This window comes from Mytilus edulis, chromosome 5 (genome assembly GCF_963676685.1).
Source record: "Mytilus edulis chromosome 5, xbMytEdul2.2, whole genome shotgun sequence".
NCBI lineage: Eukaryota > Metazoa > Mollusca > Bivalvia > Mytilida > Mytilidae > Mytilus > Mytilus edulis.
Genome location: NC_092348.1, coordinates 72,094,120 through 72,110,910, shown reverse-complemented (window position 1 = coordinate 72,110,910; position 16,791 = coordinate 72,094,120). Strand labels below are relative to the sequence as shown.

At 34.2% G+C, this 16,791-nt stretch overlaps 9 non-coding genes across 9 annotated transcripts; all 9 read right to left on the bottom strand.

The window, feature by feature from the left end:
* Positions 1–8,331: 8,331 nt before the first annotated feature.
* Positions 8,332–8,405, bottom strand: Trnat-agu (transfer RNA threonine (anticodon AGU)). The gene has a single exon. It is a non-coding gene; the product is annotated as a tRNA-Thr (tRNA).
* An 895-nt stretch (positions 8,406–9,300) lies between these two features.
* Trnat-agu (transfer RNA threonine (anticodon AGU)) lies at positions 9,301–9,374 on the bottom strand. Its single transcript has one exon. It is a non-coding gene; the product is annotated as a tRNA-Thr (tRNA).
* An 896-nt stretch (positions 9,375–10,270) lies between these two features.
* Positions 10,271–10,344, bottom strand: Trnat-agu (transfer RNA threonine (anticodon AGU)). Its single transcript has one exon. It is a non-coding gene; the product is annotated as a tRNA-Thr (tRNA).
* An 896-nt stretch (positions 10,345–11,240) lies between these two features.
* Positions 11,241–11,314, bottom strand: Trnat-agu (transfer RNA threonine (anticodon AGU)). Its single transcript has one exon. It is a non-coding gene; the product is annotated as a tRNA-Thr (tRNA).
* An 895-nt stretch (positions 11,315–12,209) lies between these two features.
* On the bottom strand, positions 12,210–12,283 carry Trnat-agu (transfer RNA threonine (anticodon AGU)). Its single transcript has one exon. It is a non-coding gene; the product is annotated as a tRNA-Thr (tRNA).
* An 898-nt stretch (positions 12,284–13,181) lies between these two features.
* Trnat-agu (transfer RNA threonine (anticodon AGU)) lies at positions 13,182–13,255 on the bottom strand. The gene has a single exon. It is a non-coding gene; the product is annotated as a tRNA-Thr (tRNA).
* An 895-nt stretch (positions 13,256–14,150) lies between these two features.
* On the bottom strand, positions 14,151–14,224 carry Trnat-agu (transfer RNA threonine (anticodon AGU)). The gene has a single exon. It is a non-coding gene; the product is annotated as a tRNA-Thr (tRNA).
* Positions 14,225–15,115: 891 nt separating this feature from the next.
* Positions 15,116–15,189, bottom strand: Trnat-agu (transfer RNA threonine (anticodon AGU)). Its single transcript has one exon. It is a non-coding gene; the product is annotated as a tRNA-Thr (tRNA).
* An 889-nt stretch (positions 15,190–16,078) lies between these two features.
* Trnat-agu (transfer RNA threonine (anticodon AGU)) lies at positions 16,079–16,152 on the bottom strand. The gene has a single exon. It is a non-coding gene; the product is annotated as a tRNA-Thr (tRNA).
* Between the last annotated feature and the right edge of the window lie 639 nt (positions 16,153–16,791).

Sequence of the window (16,791 nt, the reverse complement as noted above, 5' to 3'; positions counted from 1 at the left end):
ACACTGTAAACAGCAATAATGTACAGCAAATTAAGACCTAAAAATAAGTCAACATGACCAAAATGGTCAATGGACCCCCTAAGGAGTTATTGTCCTTTATAGTCAAATTTATAACAATTTTCATAAAATTTGTAAATTTTTACTAACATTTTCCACTGAAACTACTGGGCCAAGTTCATTATAGATAGAAATAATTGTAAGCAGCAAGAATGTTCAGTAAAGTAAGATATACAAACACATCACCATCACCAAAACACAATTAAAGTAAGATATACAAACACATCACCATCACCAAAACACAATTTTCCCCAATGAATCCATTTGCGTCCTTTGTTGAATATTGACTTAGACCAAGGTGAGCGACACAGGATCTTTAGAGCCTCTAGTTATTTTGTTATAAAAGAACAACCAGTCTGACGTCGCCAACGTTATAAAATTTACAAGGGGTGTGGGTTGGGGGGATTAGCTTCTCGTGCTATTAGGTGGAAAATGACCCGATCCTGGTTTTCCCCCAAATCACGCTGAGGGGTAAAAGTTGGATCATGCCAAAGCTTTTGGAGGTGGGGGTATGGGTGGGGGTATCCCCCCGAAAAAAAAATGGCAGAGGGGAAGAATAGCTATAGGACACCAGCATAAAAGAAAGCAAAATACACTAAAGTAAAACAAAACATTTGTTTTGACACAATAGTTGTAAGCAACGACTCGGACGCTTTCCTATACATTGGATAACCGATATGTGTGGACTTCCAAACATTCTTTCCTCTTTATAAAAATAACGAGTGGTATGATTGCCAATGCGACATCTAACCATAGCGTATAGTCGTCTAGAAACAGCCCCGGTATGAAAAATAAGAAACAATTTAGAAAACTAACGGCCTGTCTGTCTCCGAGGTCAAAATGTCCTTCAGAGGATACAAACCATGATAGCCTGGTCTCATTCAATATTATAAGGGAAAAGAAGAATTGTGTCATCGAGAAGAAAGTGTATACATGTCATACTACTTAACAATAAGTGCATAAAAGAAACCAATAGATTAATTGCGAAAAGACAAAAGTAATGCCCTACATATTTTTTGAAGAACAGTACATGTATCATTAATCACAGTTTCATCAAAGGTAAGATTATCACCCTTCTCCTTCTCTCTAAAAAAAAAACGGGACGGGGGTGGGGTGGGGTGGGTGGACCAATACAATTTCTTCAGGACGAAGTTTGAACGAATAATGGTTCAAGTATATTTTTTTTACACGAACAGGCAATTACTTCTAGGAGATGTGGAGAACAAATGTATAACTTCCTCACAAAACTTAATGATTCGATTTACAGAAGAGGAAGCCAATACCTCTGATATAGCAAGAAAAGTACGAGAACAGACAAGTGCAATAGAAGATTATATTTTGACCGACGGAAAAGGCAATGAAATTTACGATTCAGAGGCCACAAGAGGTATGTTTAGGTTAAGAATTTTATACACAATCCCAAGTTATACAGGTTGTCTGTTTTATATATTTGTTTGGTCGCCTGACAATTTCTAGTTCGGGTGACACATACATTGTGTATTCAACACTGATGTCGTAATGCGCAAAGACGACTTAAGAGTCGTCATTTCTTAGTGAGCAGCTTACTTAAAAATCGACTTTTCAAACTCGTGAAGACTAGTGCTTTCCTGCATCATTTTTTAAAAAACCGCTTTTAATGAATATTCATGTAGCATTAAATATTACCAACAATCGGTGATTCTTCTATTCTGAAAATAAAACATGATAAATGTATCAACTTATTCCTGAAATTGCAATATTTAGATATCATTATGCCATATTACTTCCGTTTTATTGCCGTGTTTTTGTGGATTCCAATTATGATGTTTCAAAAGCCTGGAGTCATGTATAAATGCAGATTGGGTATGATTGCCAATGATACAACCATTCAGCAGATACCAAATGAAATGGAAGCTGGTACAGGTCAACTCGTTGCCAATGAGCATACTACACAAAATAGTTAGTTAATTATTCCACAACTGCTTGAAATAAGTCAACGAAACTTGCACAGACATATTATTTTCCAGTGGATTAAGTAGTGAATCTATACTGTACTTGTATCTATTTTCTATTCTGGTTTTCCGTGCCAATCTTTGGACTTCACTATCTGCTTCTGTTATTCGGAGGACTCACGTTTTCAAGGGAAGACCTAATTCTTGACATTTTAAGAAAATGTTGACATATATCTTTCATAAACGTCTACACGCTTGACAGCTGTTTGCATATCCAAGCGATTAATGATTTATGATGGACAATAATTTTTTAAACAAAATGTAGCCAATTTGTACCAAATTTCACACTGGAATGACCAAGAATATAAATTGTAGCAAAGTTGCAGATCGGAACGATAAGCACCATCTGTGCAACATGTATCTTCAAGCTTTATTTATCTTTTTCCGATTTTTTAGGTTTGGTATACTGGAAACAAAATGCCCGGAAAATTTTTGCTTTGCTGGAAACGGACTTCTTGGAACTTTCTAATAACAGGACAAAAAAAGTCGGGTATTATTTTTTTTATCATCTACATGATCTACATCTACATGATCTAAACACAAAAACAGTTCTAATAACTTTTGATCAGATTTCGTCAGATAGTTCATAAGTCTGATTTGGAGTATGTTAAACAAAATTTAAAGATCATATTTGTGGGAATTTAAGAGGAATCACTGCAATGTAAACATTTATGTGTCTGAATAACCCGAAATAATTTTTAAATGGCTACACAGTACAATGTACACAGCTTTCAATTGGATGACACACTTTTAAATTCTCTTTATGAACTGTTTATTTGAACAGAACTTCTGTGGAATGTGACACTCGTTGCGGGATAATACTGATGTCTGTAATGATAATTATTATGCAAAGATGACGAACAGTTAATATGGCACAATGTAGAAATAAATACAAATTTCAGCTAATAAGGATAAGTAATCTTTCTTCGGAATTATTGGTACAATGTATATAAAACGGGCATTTTGCTAACGGGTTAAATCTAAGGATGCACTTAGGTGATCTAAGGTAAAAGTAGATGAACCAATAAATCAAAATTGATACTTTAAGCTGGAAGATTATAATTTAAGGATCAAAATAAGCTAATATTCATGGAGCTCCTTTTCGGGATATTTGATTTATAAATATGGCGGCAAAAGACTGGCGCGGAGTTTTGCCTTATATTGACATAAGTATTATTTGGGTCTCAAATCAAAAGAAAGAAAATCAAGAATCTGCTTAAATTTTGCCAATGACCTTTTATGAGCTATTAAGTCTTATGCTTAATAGTGTTATGGTTCAAAATGTTTTACCTTCTATTTTTATATGGAAATTACCAAGAAGTCCGAACATTTGACACTTGTTCCAAAACCCGACCTAAGTAAATCCTTAAGCGAGGAAATCAGCATTAGAAATTTTGAGATGATGCGTGTATGCTCAAAATGTTTCTGTAAATGGCTATTGTAACACTACCACAGTATTGTTGAGATCTGATCATGATTCCGTTCGTAATATTACTTAGGTTTCTACTGGTACAGTACTGGTAAAGGTTTCAGTAAATAAAGATTCTTAACAGTGACCAATCTATCATAGGGTTGATATCTGGGTTAGTCCCCGTGTGTAACACCATCGCAAACTCCAGTATCATAAGAAACATACTATCTTTTAGGAGACTCCGTCTCCTGTAACGGTAGAAAATAAAGAGAAAAAATATTCACCAAAAAATCAGACATTTTTTATTTTCCCGCATTTGCGCAGTAATCTACTTCCTTTTCCGGTCTTGTTGTCGTCAGACTTTGAGTAAGAAGAAGATGTACGTTAGAAAACTGTCGGCATATTCCAGATGATCAGGTACTGGCGGAACGGTCTCCAAATAGATTATTTAAATGGGAATCCGGGAAATGACTGATAAAAATAAAACAATAAATAGTTAAAGAAGACTAAATCGTGTTTTGATTATACATGTATGTAAATCGATTAAATTTCTATTCTGGTAAATCGATCAAGAGCCTCAAAACTAAAACACAATAAATGTCAATCATTCAACATCAAATTTAATCATGAATGAATTTTACCACGGTCGGTCAGTAAGGTCATCTGTGTTTACTGTTACGACATTTCCCGCCATATAAAAATCTCGTGCAGTGGACAAAATCGATCTTTAATATCTTTTATTAGCATTCAATATTATTGCGAGTGGAGTCAAGTTAAAGTTCAACCACGTGCACACGCTGTTGATCACTGATATGTGTATCATGGAATTGTCTTTTCACGGCAATTTTTTCTTTTTAGATTGCTATAAAAAATATAACATACAAGTTTACTTTTTTACATGGATTGTGCGTAAATTAATATTATGCAATTAAGTTCGGGATTTCGGGATTAACCCTTTCGGGATCTGGGAATTCTTTTTTCGCGATGTCGGGATTTAAATTTATTTGAATTCGGGACCTTGGGACTTCGTGTTTTTAAGCCCGGGATTTCGAGATCCGGACCCACTTTACCCCCTACCCCCAAATGCAGATCAATTATATTAATTTAGCATAATGAACAAACACGGAAATCTTAAAATAAACTTATGCCCGAAAAGGAACATAAAATAAAAATAATTTTTAGGAACAAAGAAAATAAATATTAGCAGTTGAAATATCAAAACCATAATTAACAAAAATAGGCTATTTTTATTAAACAAAGTTTTCTCCAGTACTTCACCTGTAAAAATATTTTATGTCAAATACGATGTAGAACTAATATATAATCAATAAAGTGACTGAGAGGTTAAAATTACAGGTAATCTGATTCTGAAATCAGTGAACCGTAATTCTAGCAACACGGATTAAGATGAAAGGACCATTCACACCTGGATCTGTTGTTTAATGAACATACTACCTACCATAAAAATGTCGGATTATTCATATCCGACTAGACGGATTAAGGCATCCATAAAAATAAGTCCCTACCCGTACTGTATGAGTAAACTGTGGTATACATTAATGGTTGTAAATATACCTGAAAAGTATTGCATACTTATAAAAAAGAAATGTTTAGAATTTTTATGGAATAATAAACCTCCTCTTGTAGCATATGAGGTTATTATCAATAAAGCGGTCTCACTAATTAGCGACAACAACAATTTTAGCGACAACAAGCGTCAACAAGCGACAAGAAGCGACAACAAGAATTATTTTAGCGACAACAAGCGACAAGAAACTATTTAGCGACAAGAAAACATTTTTTTTTAATTAAAATAAATTATTGCAATAAATATTAAAAGAATATGCAAAAGAAAACAATTTTAGCGACAAGAAAGTTAAAATTGATAGAAAAAAATGAAACATTATTTACATAATATTTTATCATCTATTATGAATAACAGCCAGTATTACGTTTAATTATTGTATTATGAGATTACTTTTCCCAAGGATTTGTAAAGTACTATACAAATCCTTGCTTTTCCTTTGTTTAGCAAATATTATTTATCTTATAATTTGTTTTTTAAAACAATGAATTATACTGTTAGAATCAAAATCTTATATTCCATTATGCCCGCTCCATATATATCGCCATTCGTTTATTCATACTTTGACTTTGATGAAAACAGATACATACATTGTCTCACGGGGGAGGGGGGGGGGGGGGGTAACTTCGATATTTTTTTGGTAGGGGTGTGCCATTTTTGTCTCAAAAAACGTACCCATTTTAATATAACATTCACTGAAATTCAGTACCTATAGTTATATAAATACTTAAGAAAGAATGACATATACTTATATACAATATTTGACCCATGCTTATATAAGCACCAACTCATCATCACTCATAATTCATAAATATACCAGCTACCCTTAAGTTTTTATATATGAATTGACATCGTTTGGTGCACATATCAATAGCATATTTATATATGATATGTAGATCATACCCCAAATCAGTATACAATTATCAAACGTAAATGCATTTTAATATAGGATGTCATTAAAAAGGAGGGTCATTTTTATATAAAATCTCGCAAAATTATGACCCATATTTTTGGCACATCCCCGTATACCCAATAATAGGAAGTTACCCCCCCCCCCCCCGTGCATTATCTTATACATATTCTTCATATTTAAAAATAAAAAAAAGAAGCTCAATCTCTTTCTTCTTCACAAATGTTAAATTTCTTCATCTACCAATATAATAAAACATTTTAATTAGACATATCTGCTCGTATATTTAAAAAAAAAACCATTAAATACAAATTTCTTTATATCTAATAAAAAAAAATGTTTTCTTGTCGCTAAATAGTCTTCTTGTCTCTTGTTGTCGCTAAAATAATTCTTGTTGTCGCTTCTTGTCGCTTCTTGTCGCTTGTTGACGCTTGTTGTCGCTTCTTGACGCTTGTTGTCGCTAATTAGTGAGACCCTCAATAAAGTAGTTGACGGAGGATTGAATTTTCCTGATATTATGCAGAAAATGTATGCTTTTAGATTAAAATATTTGAGTAGACTGTTGGATGAAAACTACTGTGCTATATGGAAACAAACTTGTCTTTATTTCTTTTCTAAGTTTGAAAATATGAATCTTGGAATTGAAATTTTATTCTGTGATCTCCGAAATAGAAAAATAGATGCATTACCAGAATTTTATCAAAGTCTGATTTTGTCATGGCAAAGTATTTGTGAAAATGTAGATATTGAAGTTAATTCAGAAAATGTTTTTGATATTCCGCTTTTTCTAAATCCAAATATTACAAATGGTAATAAAATGTTATATCTTAAGACATTTATTGAAGCAGGTGTATGTAAAATAAAAGACATCGCATATGAATGTAAACCAGGTTTCTTGAAAGAAAGTTATATTCAAGAGATTGTATTAGAAAAATTTCCGGAAGTTTCGGAAAATAAAATGTTACATGCAGTTAGAAATGTGTTAGAAACAATACCTGATGAGTATAAAGTGCTAGTTGAAGCAACTGTGCATGTTAGTAAAACTCCCGTGTTAAAACCCATGATTAAAGATGGCGTCCAAATTTGTTCACTTCCATCCACGACGAATTTTTATTATCGAATGCTTGTATCAAAGCTTTCTAGAGAACCTAAATCTGTATCACGATGGCGTTTGATGTACGCAGATTTTGACCTAAGAAAGATCCAGAAAATCATGAATTTTTCTTTTTTACAAAGCGATTGTCGCGAGGTGGCATTTAAAGTTTTTCACCGTATTATATTTACAAAAGAAAGGCTATTTAAATGCCGTATTACAAAGGACTTACTTTGTCCTATTTGCTCAACTCTACCTGAGAATTTAAATCACCTGATTTTAGAGTGTACGATGTTAACTCGCTTCAATGATTTTGTAAAGAATTTTTTACACAATATTTTGTATAAGAGTTCAGGCAGTTATATAAATGACCTTAGTTTTGAGTTCATGTGTATGTTTGGTTTGACAAAACAAAATAAATATATTAATTACTATTTTGTAAATAGTGTATTAGCAATAAGAAGGTTTTGTATTGTAAAAAGACGAAATATTGCAATGTTAGAAAATAAGATTATAGACATAGAACAATACTTTAAGTCTGCTCTTGTTAAAAATGTGAACTATGCTTATGAACATTATAAACGCAACAATGCGCTACAATTATTTGAAAAGTATTATAGTGAAAATAATCCAGTATTAATTATTAGAGACAATCAAATTCAAATTGATTTCTAGTGTGATAATTATCATGTGTTATTAATTGTGAATATATTACATTTGATTGAAGTTGTAATCTTACAAGCTTATATTGTGATAATGTGAATTTTCAGGAGTATAGCCTGATTATTCTTTTTATATGTATTAGCTGAATAAAATTTTATCAAGAGAAAAAAAAGACGGCCAGACAGGGAATATCGAGATCTCACAATGGGTTTTTGAATTTGAGAGCAATATTTTTCTCATTGAACTCAAATGTTTTTGACCTGTGCTATAAGCAAGATCAAACGTTAAATTCACATTTCTGAATTTGCCCGTAGATTTTCAAGTGACAATAACCTCAGGCGATATAACTTTGTTCACCTTTAGTATCCCCGGGCGGAACCTTCGGTAGACATTATTCATGTTCGACTTCTTGTTATCCGTTATTCGACAATTTTATTTTCAAATAAAGCAGTTCCAATGAATAGTGTTTTAACCATTCAAATGATTGCTTTGTAGGCTTACAAACCAGTGTAACTAATCGAGATGTACTTTATTAAAGTTCTCAATGTTGTCAGGAATAGGGGGATGAATTAAGAGTAAGTGTATATGAGGCTAACTAACTGAAAATGACAGCAAAAAAGTAGCCTTCAGAGAGAGTCGAACTCTCGACCTCCAGTTTACTAGACTGGCGCTCTAACCAACTGAGCTATGAAGGCTCCATGATAAATGATTTGAAATATTCAATATTTATATCTAGACTTACTCTTCCGTGATCTATGGGCAAGTATATACAGGTGCACACTAATAGACAGAGAAAAAATTGCATTCTAGACATTATGTAGTTGCTTCTGCTTCATTTTACATAAGAATGAGACGAAACGGTCGATTTAATGTTGATACATCGATTTTTCTTCCTATTGTGTTATTTCATCATATTTACTATTTCTGTCTCTCGGAATATATATATATATATATGTATATTGATTGATGAATTTACAAAACAGAATTTCCAATTACCTGCAATTTGTCATGAAGCTAAATAACCAAAACGAAGCACTTGCATGTCTTTTGACGGTCGAATGTTACGGCTAGATATAAGTATACAATTCTGATGTCTGAAACTATTCTGTCGCCATAGCTCAGTCGGTTGACGGCCAGACAGGGAATACCGAGGACCGCAGTTCGAATCTCACAATGGGTTTTTGAATTTGAGAGCAATATTTTTCTCATTGAACTCAAATGTTTTTGACCTGTGCTATAAGCAAGATCAAACGTTAAATTCACATTTCTGAATTTGCCCGTAGATTTTCAAGTGACAATAACCTCAGGCGATATAACTTTGTTCACCTTTAGTATCCCCGGGCCGAACCTTCGGTAGACATTATTCATGTTCGACTTCTTGTTATCCGTTATTCGACAATTTTATTTTCAAATAAAGCAGTTCCAATGAATAGTGTTTTAACCATTCAAATGATTGCTTTGTAGGCTTACAAACCAGTGTAACTAATCGAGATGTACTTTATTAAAGTTCTCAATGTTGTCAGGAATAGGGGGATGAATTAAGAGTAAGTGTATATGAGGCTAACTAACTGAAAATGACAGCAAAAAAGTAGCCTTCAGAGAGAGTCGAACTCTCGACCTCCAGTTTACTAGACTGGCGCTCTAACCAACTGAGCTATGAAGGCTCCATGATAAATGATTTGAAATATTCAATATTTATATCTAGACTTACTCTTCCGTGATCTATGGGCAAGTATATACAGGTGCACACTAATAGACAGAGAAAAAATTGCATTCTAGACATTATGTAGTTGCTTCTGCTTCATTTTACCTAAGAATGAGACGAAACGGTCGATTTAATGTTGATACATCGATTTTTCTTCCTATTGTGTTATTTCATCATATTTACTATTTCTGTCTCTCGGAATATATATATATATATATATGTATATTGATTGATGAATTTACAAAACAGAATTTCCAATTACCTGCAATTTGTCATGAAGCTAAATAACCAAAACGAAGCACTTGCATGTCTTTTGACGGTCGAATGTTACGGCTAGATATAAGTATACAATTCTGATGTCTGAAACTATTCTGTCGCCATAGCTCAGTCGGTTGACGGCCAGACAGGGAATACCGAGGACCGCAGTTCGAATACTCAATGGGTTTTTGAATTTGAGAGCAATATTTTTCTCATTGAACTCAAATGTTTTTCACCTGTGCTATAAGCAAGATCAAACGTTAAATTCACATTTCTGAATTTGCCCGTAGATTTTCAAGTGACAATAACCTCAGGCGATATAACTTTTTTCACCTTTAGTATCCCCGGGCGGAACCTTCGGTAGACATTATTCATGTTCGACTTCTTGTTATCCGTTATTCGACAATTTTATTTTCAAATAAAGCAGTTCCAATGAATAGTGTTTTAACCATTCAAATGATTGCTTTGTAGGCTTACAAACCAGTGTTACTAATCGAGATGTACTTTATTAAAGTTCTCAATGTTGTCAGGAATAGGGGGATGAATTAAGAGTAAGTGTATATGAGGCTAACTAACTGAAAATGACAGCAAAAAAGTAGCCTTCAGAGAGAGTCGAACTCTCGACCTCCAGTTTACTAGACTGGCGCTCTAACCAACTGAGCTATGAAGGCTCCATGATAAATGATTTGAAATATTCAATATTTATATCTAGACTTACTCTTCCGTGATCTATGGGCAAGTATATACAGGTGCACACTAATAGACAGAGAAAAAATTGCATTCTAGACATTATGTAGTTGCTTCTGCTTCATTTTACCTAAGAATGAGACGAAACGGTCGATTTAATGTTGATACATCGATTTTTCTTCCTATTGTGTTATTTCATCATATTTACTATTTCTGTCTCTCGGAATATATATATATATATATATGTATATTGATTGATGAATTTACAAAACAGAATTTCCAATTACCTGCAATTTGTCATGAAGCTAAATAACCAAAACGAAGCACTTGCATGTCTTTTGACGGTCGAATGTTACGGCTAGATATAAGTATACAATTCTGATGTCTGAAACTATTCTGTCGCCATAGCTCAGTCGGTTGACGGCCAGACAGGGAATACCGAGGACCGCAGTTCGAATACTCAATGGGTTTTTGAATTTGAGAGCAATATTTTTCTCATTGAACTCAAATGTTTTTCACCTGTGCTATAAGCAAGATCAAACGTTAAATTCACATTTCTGAATTTGCCCGTAGATTTTCAAGTGACAATAACCTCGTGCGATATAACTTTTTTCACCTTTAGTATCCCCGGGCGGAACCTTCGGTAGACATTATTCATGTTCGACTTCTTGTTATCCGTTATTCGACAATTTTATTTTCAAATAAAGCAGTTCCAATGAATAGTGTTTTAACCATTCAAATGATTGCTTTGTAGGCTTACAAACCAGTGTAACTAATCGAGATGTACTTTATTAAAGTTCTCAATGTTGTCAGGAATAGGGGGATGAATTAAGAGTAAGTGTATATGAGGCTAACTAACTGAAAATGACAGCAAAAAAGTAGCCTTCAGAGAGAGTCGAACTCTCGACCTCCAGTTTACTAGACTGGCGCTCTAACCAACTGAGCTATGAAGGCTCCATGATAAATGATTTGAAATATTCAATATTTATATCTAGACTTACTCTTCCGTGATCTATGGGCAAGTATATACAGGTGCACACTAATAGACAGAGAAAAAATTGCATTCTAGACATTATGTAGTTGCTTCTGCTTCATTTTACCTAAGAATGAGACGAAACGGTCGATTTAATGTTGATACATCGATTTTTCTTCCTATTGTGTTATTTCATCATATTTACTATTTCTGTCTCTCGGAATATATATATATATATATGTATATTGATTGATGAATTTACAAAACAGAATTTCCAATTACCTGCAATTTGTCATGAAGCTAAATAACCAAAACGAAGCACTTGCATGTCTTTTGACGGTCGAATGTTACGGCTAGATATAAGTATACAATTCTGATGTCTGAAACTATTCTGTCGCCATAGCTCAGTCGGTTGACGGCCAGACAGGGAATACCGAGGACCGCAGTTCGAATCTCACAATGGGTTTTTGAATTTGAGAGCAATATTTTTCTCATTGAACTCAAATGTTTTTGACCTGTGCTATAAGCAAGATCAAACGTTAAATTCACATTTCTGAATTTGCCCGTAGATTTTCAAGTGACAATAACCTCAGGCGATATAACTTTGTTCACCTTTAGTATCCCCGGGCCGAACCTTCGGTAGACATTATTCATGTTCGACTTCTTGTTATCCGTTATTCGACAATTTTATTTTCAAATAAAGCAGTTCCAATGAATAGTGTTTTAACCATTCAAATGATTGCTTTGTAGGCTTACAAACCAGTGTAACTAATCGAGATGTACTTTATTAAAGTTCTCAATGTTGTCAGGAATAGGGGGATGAATTAAGAGTAAGTGTATATGAGGCTAACTAACTGAAAATGACAGCAAAAAAGTAGCCTTCAGAGAGAGTCGAACTCTCGACCTCCAGTTTACTAGACTGGCGCTCTAACCAACTGAGCTATGAAGGCTCCATGATAAATGATTTGAAATATTCAATATTTATATCTAGACTTACTCTTCCGTGATCTATGGGCAAGTATATACAGGTGCACACTAATAGACAGAGAAAAAATTGCATTCTAGACATTATGTAGTTGCTTCTGCTTCATTTTACCTAAGAATGAGACGAAACGGTCGATTTAATGTTGATACATCGATTTTTCTTCCTATTGTGTTATTTCATCATATTTACTATTTCTGTCTCTCGGAATATATATATATATATATATGTATATTGATTGATGAATTTACAAAACAGAATTTCCAATTACCTGCAATTTGTCATGAAGCTAAATAACCAAAACGAAGCACTTGCATGTCTTTTGACGGTCGAATGTTACGGCTAGATATAAGTATACAATTCTGATGTCTGAAACTATTCTGTCGCCATAGCTCAGTCGGTTGACGGCCAGACAGGGAATACCGAGGACCGCAGTTCGAATCTCACAATGGGTTTTTGAATTTGAGAGCAATATTTTTCTCATTGAACTCAAATGTTTTTGACCTGTGCTATAAGCAAGATCAAACGTTAAATTCACATTTCTGAATTTGCCCGTAGATTTTCAAGTGACAATAACCTCAGGCGATATAACTTTGTTCACCTTTAGTATCCCCGGGCGGAACCTTCGGTAGACATTATTCATGTTCGACTTCTTGTTATCCGTTATTCGACAATTTTATTTTCAAAATAAAGCAGTTCCAATGAATAGTGTTTTAACCATTCAAATGATTGCTTTGTAGGCTTACAAACCAGTGTAACTAATCGAGATGTACTTTATTAAAGTTCTCAATGTTGTCAGGAATAGGGGGATGAATTAAGAGTAAGTGTATATGAGGCTAACTAACTGAAAATGACAGCAAAAAAGTAGCCTTCAGAGAGAGTCGAACTCTCGACCTCCAGTTTACTAGACTGGCGCTCTAACCAACTGAGCTATGAAGGCTCCATGATAAATGATTTGAAATATTCAATATTTATATCTAGACTTACTCTTCCGTGATCTATGGGCAAGTATATACAGGTGCACACTAATAGACAGAGAAAAAATTGCATTCTAGACATTATGTAGTTGCTTCTGCTTCATTTTACCTAAGAATGAGACGAAACGGTCGATTTAATGTTGATACATCGATTTTTCTTCCTATTGTGTTATTTCATCATATTTACTATTTCTGTCTCTCGGAATATATATATATATATATGTATATTGATTGATGAATTTACAAAACAGAATTTCCAATTACCTGCAATTTGTCATGAAGCTAAATAACCAAAACGAAGCACTTGCATGTCTTTTGACGGTCGAATGTTACGGCTAGATATAAGTATACAATTCTGATGTCTGAAACTATTCTGTCGCCATAGCTCAGTCGGTTGACGGCCAGACAGGGAATACCGAGGACCGCAGTTCGAATCTCACAATGGGTTTTTGAATTTGAGAGCAATATTTTTCTCATTGAACTCAAATGTTTTTGACCTGTGCTATAAGCAAGATCAAACGTTAAATTCACATTTCTGAATTTGCCCGTAGATTTTCAAGTGACAATAACCTCAGGCGATATAACTTTGTTCACCTTTAGTATCCCCGGGCCGAACCTTCGGTAGACATTATTCATGTTCGACTTCTTGTTATCCGTTATTCGACAATTTTATTTTCAAATAAAGCAGTTCCAATGAATAGTGTTTTAACCATTCAAATGATTGCTTTGTAGGCTTACAAACCAGTGTAACTAATCGAGATGTACTTTATTAAAGTTCTCAATGTTGTCAGGAATAGGGGGATGAATTAAGAGTAAGTGTATATGAGGCTAACTAACTGAAAATGACAGCAAAAAAGTAGCCTTCAGAGAGAGTCGAACTCTCGACCTCCAGTTTACTAGACTGGCGCTCTAACCAACTGAGCTATGAAGGCTCCATGATAAATGATTTGAAATAGTCTATATTCATATCTAGACTTACTCTTCCGTGATCTATGGGCAAGTATATACAGGTGCACACTAATAGACAGAGAAAAAATTGCATTCTAGACATTATGTAGTTGCTTCTGCTTCATTTTACCTAAGAATGAGACGAAACGGTCGATTTAATGTTGATACATCGATTTTTCTTCCCATTGTGTTATTTCATCATATTTACTATTTCTGTCTCTCGGAATATATATATATATGTATATTGATTGATGAATTTACAAAACAGAATTTCCAATTACCTGCAATTTGTCATGAAGCTAAATAACCAAAACGAAGCACTTGCATGTCTTTTGACGGTCGAATGTTACGGCTAGATATAAGTATACAATTCTGATGTCTGAAACTATTCTGTCGCCATAGCTCAGTCGGTTGACGGCCAGACAGGGAATACCGAGGACCGCAGTTCGAATCTCACAATGGGTTTTTGAATTTGAGAGCAATATTTTTCTCATTGAACTCAAATGTTTTTGACCTGTGCTATAAGCAAGATCAAACGTTAAATTCACATTTCTGAATTTGCCCGTAGATTTTCAAGTGACAATAACCTCAGGCGATATAACTTTGTTCACCTTTAGTATCCCCGGGCCGAACCTTCGGTAGACATTATTCATGTTCGACTTCTTGTTATCCGTTATTCGACAATTTTATTTTCAAATAAAGCAGTTCCAATGAATAGTGTTTTAACCATTCAAATGATTGCTTTGTAGGCTTACAAACCAGTGTAACTAATCGAGATGTACTTTATTAAAGTTCTCAATGTTGTCAGGAATAGGGGGATGAATTAAGAGTAAGTGTATATGAGGCTAACTAACTGAAAATGACAGCAAAAAAGTAGCCTTCAGAGAGAGTCGAACTCTCGACCTCCAGTTTACTAGACTGGCGCTCTAACCAACTGAGCTATGAAGGCTCCATGATAAATGATTTGAAATATTCAATATTTATATCTAGACTTACTCTTCCGTGATCTATGGGCAAGTATATACAGGTGCACACTAATAGACAGAGAAAAAATTGCATTCTAGACATTATGTAGTTGCTTCTGCTTCATTTTACCTAAGAATGAGACGAAACGGTCGATTTAATGTTGATACATCGATTTTTCTTCCCATTGTGTTATTTCATCATATTTACTATTTCTGTCTCTCGGAATATATATATATGTATATTGATTGATGAATTTACAAAACAGAATTTCCAATTACCTGCAATTTGTCATGAAGCTAAATAACCAAAACGAAGCACTTGCATGTCTTTTGACGGTCGAATGTTACGGCTAGATATAAGTATACAATTCTGATGTCTGAAACTATTCTGTCGCCATAGCTCAGTCGGTTGACGGCCAGACAGGGAATACCGAGGACCGCAGTTCGAATCTCACAATGGGTTTTTGAATTTGAGAGCAATATTTTTCTCATTGAACTCAAATGTTTTTGACCTGTGCTATAAGCAAGATCAAACGTTAAATTCACATTTCTGAATTTGCCCGTAGATTTTCAAGTGACAATAACCTCAGGCGATATAACTTTGTTCACCTTTAGTATCCCCGGGCCGAACCTTCGGTAGACATTATTCATGTTCGACTTCTTGTTATCCGTTATTCGACAATTTTATTTTCAAATAAAGCAGTTCCAATGAATAGTGTTTTAACCATTCAAATGATTGCTTTGTAGGCTTACAAACCAGTGTAACTAATCGAGATGTACTTTATTAAAGTTCTCAATGTTGTCAGGAATAGGGGGAGGAATTAAGAGTAAGTGTATATGAGGCTAACTAACTGAAAATGACAGCAAAAAAGTAGCCTTCAGAGAGAGTCGAACTCTCGACCTCCAGTTTACTAGACTGGCGCTCTAACCAACTGAGCTATGAAGGCTCCATGATAAATGATTTGAAATATTCAATATTTATATCTAGACTTACTCTTCCGTGATCTATGGGCAAGTATATACAGGTGCACACTAATAGACAGAGAAAAAATTGCATTCTAGACATTATGTAGTTGCTTCTGCTTCATTTTACCTAAGAATGAGACGAAACGGTCGATTTAATGTTGATACATCGATTTTTCTTCCCATTGTGTTATTTCATCATATTTACTATTTCTGTCTCTCGGAATATATATATATGTATATTGATTGATGAATTTACAAAACAGAATTTCCAATTACCTGCAATTTGTCATGAAGCTAAATAACCAAAACGAAGCACTTGCATGTCTTTTGACGGTCGAATGTTACGGCTAGATATAAGTATACAATTCTGATGTCTGAAACTATTCTGTCGCCATAGCTCAGTCGGTTGACGGCCAGACAGGGAATACCGAGGACCGCAGTTCGAATCTCACAATGGGTTTTTGAATTTGAGAGCAATATTTTTCTCATTGAACTCAAATGTTTTTGACCTGTGCTATAAGCAAGATCAAACGTTAAATTCACATTTCTGAATTTGCCCGTAGATTTTCAAGTGACAATAACCTCAGGCGATATAACTTTGTTCACCTTTAGTATCCCCG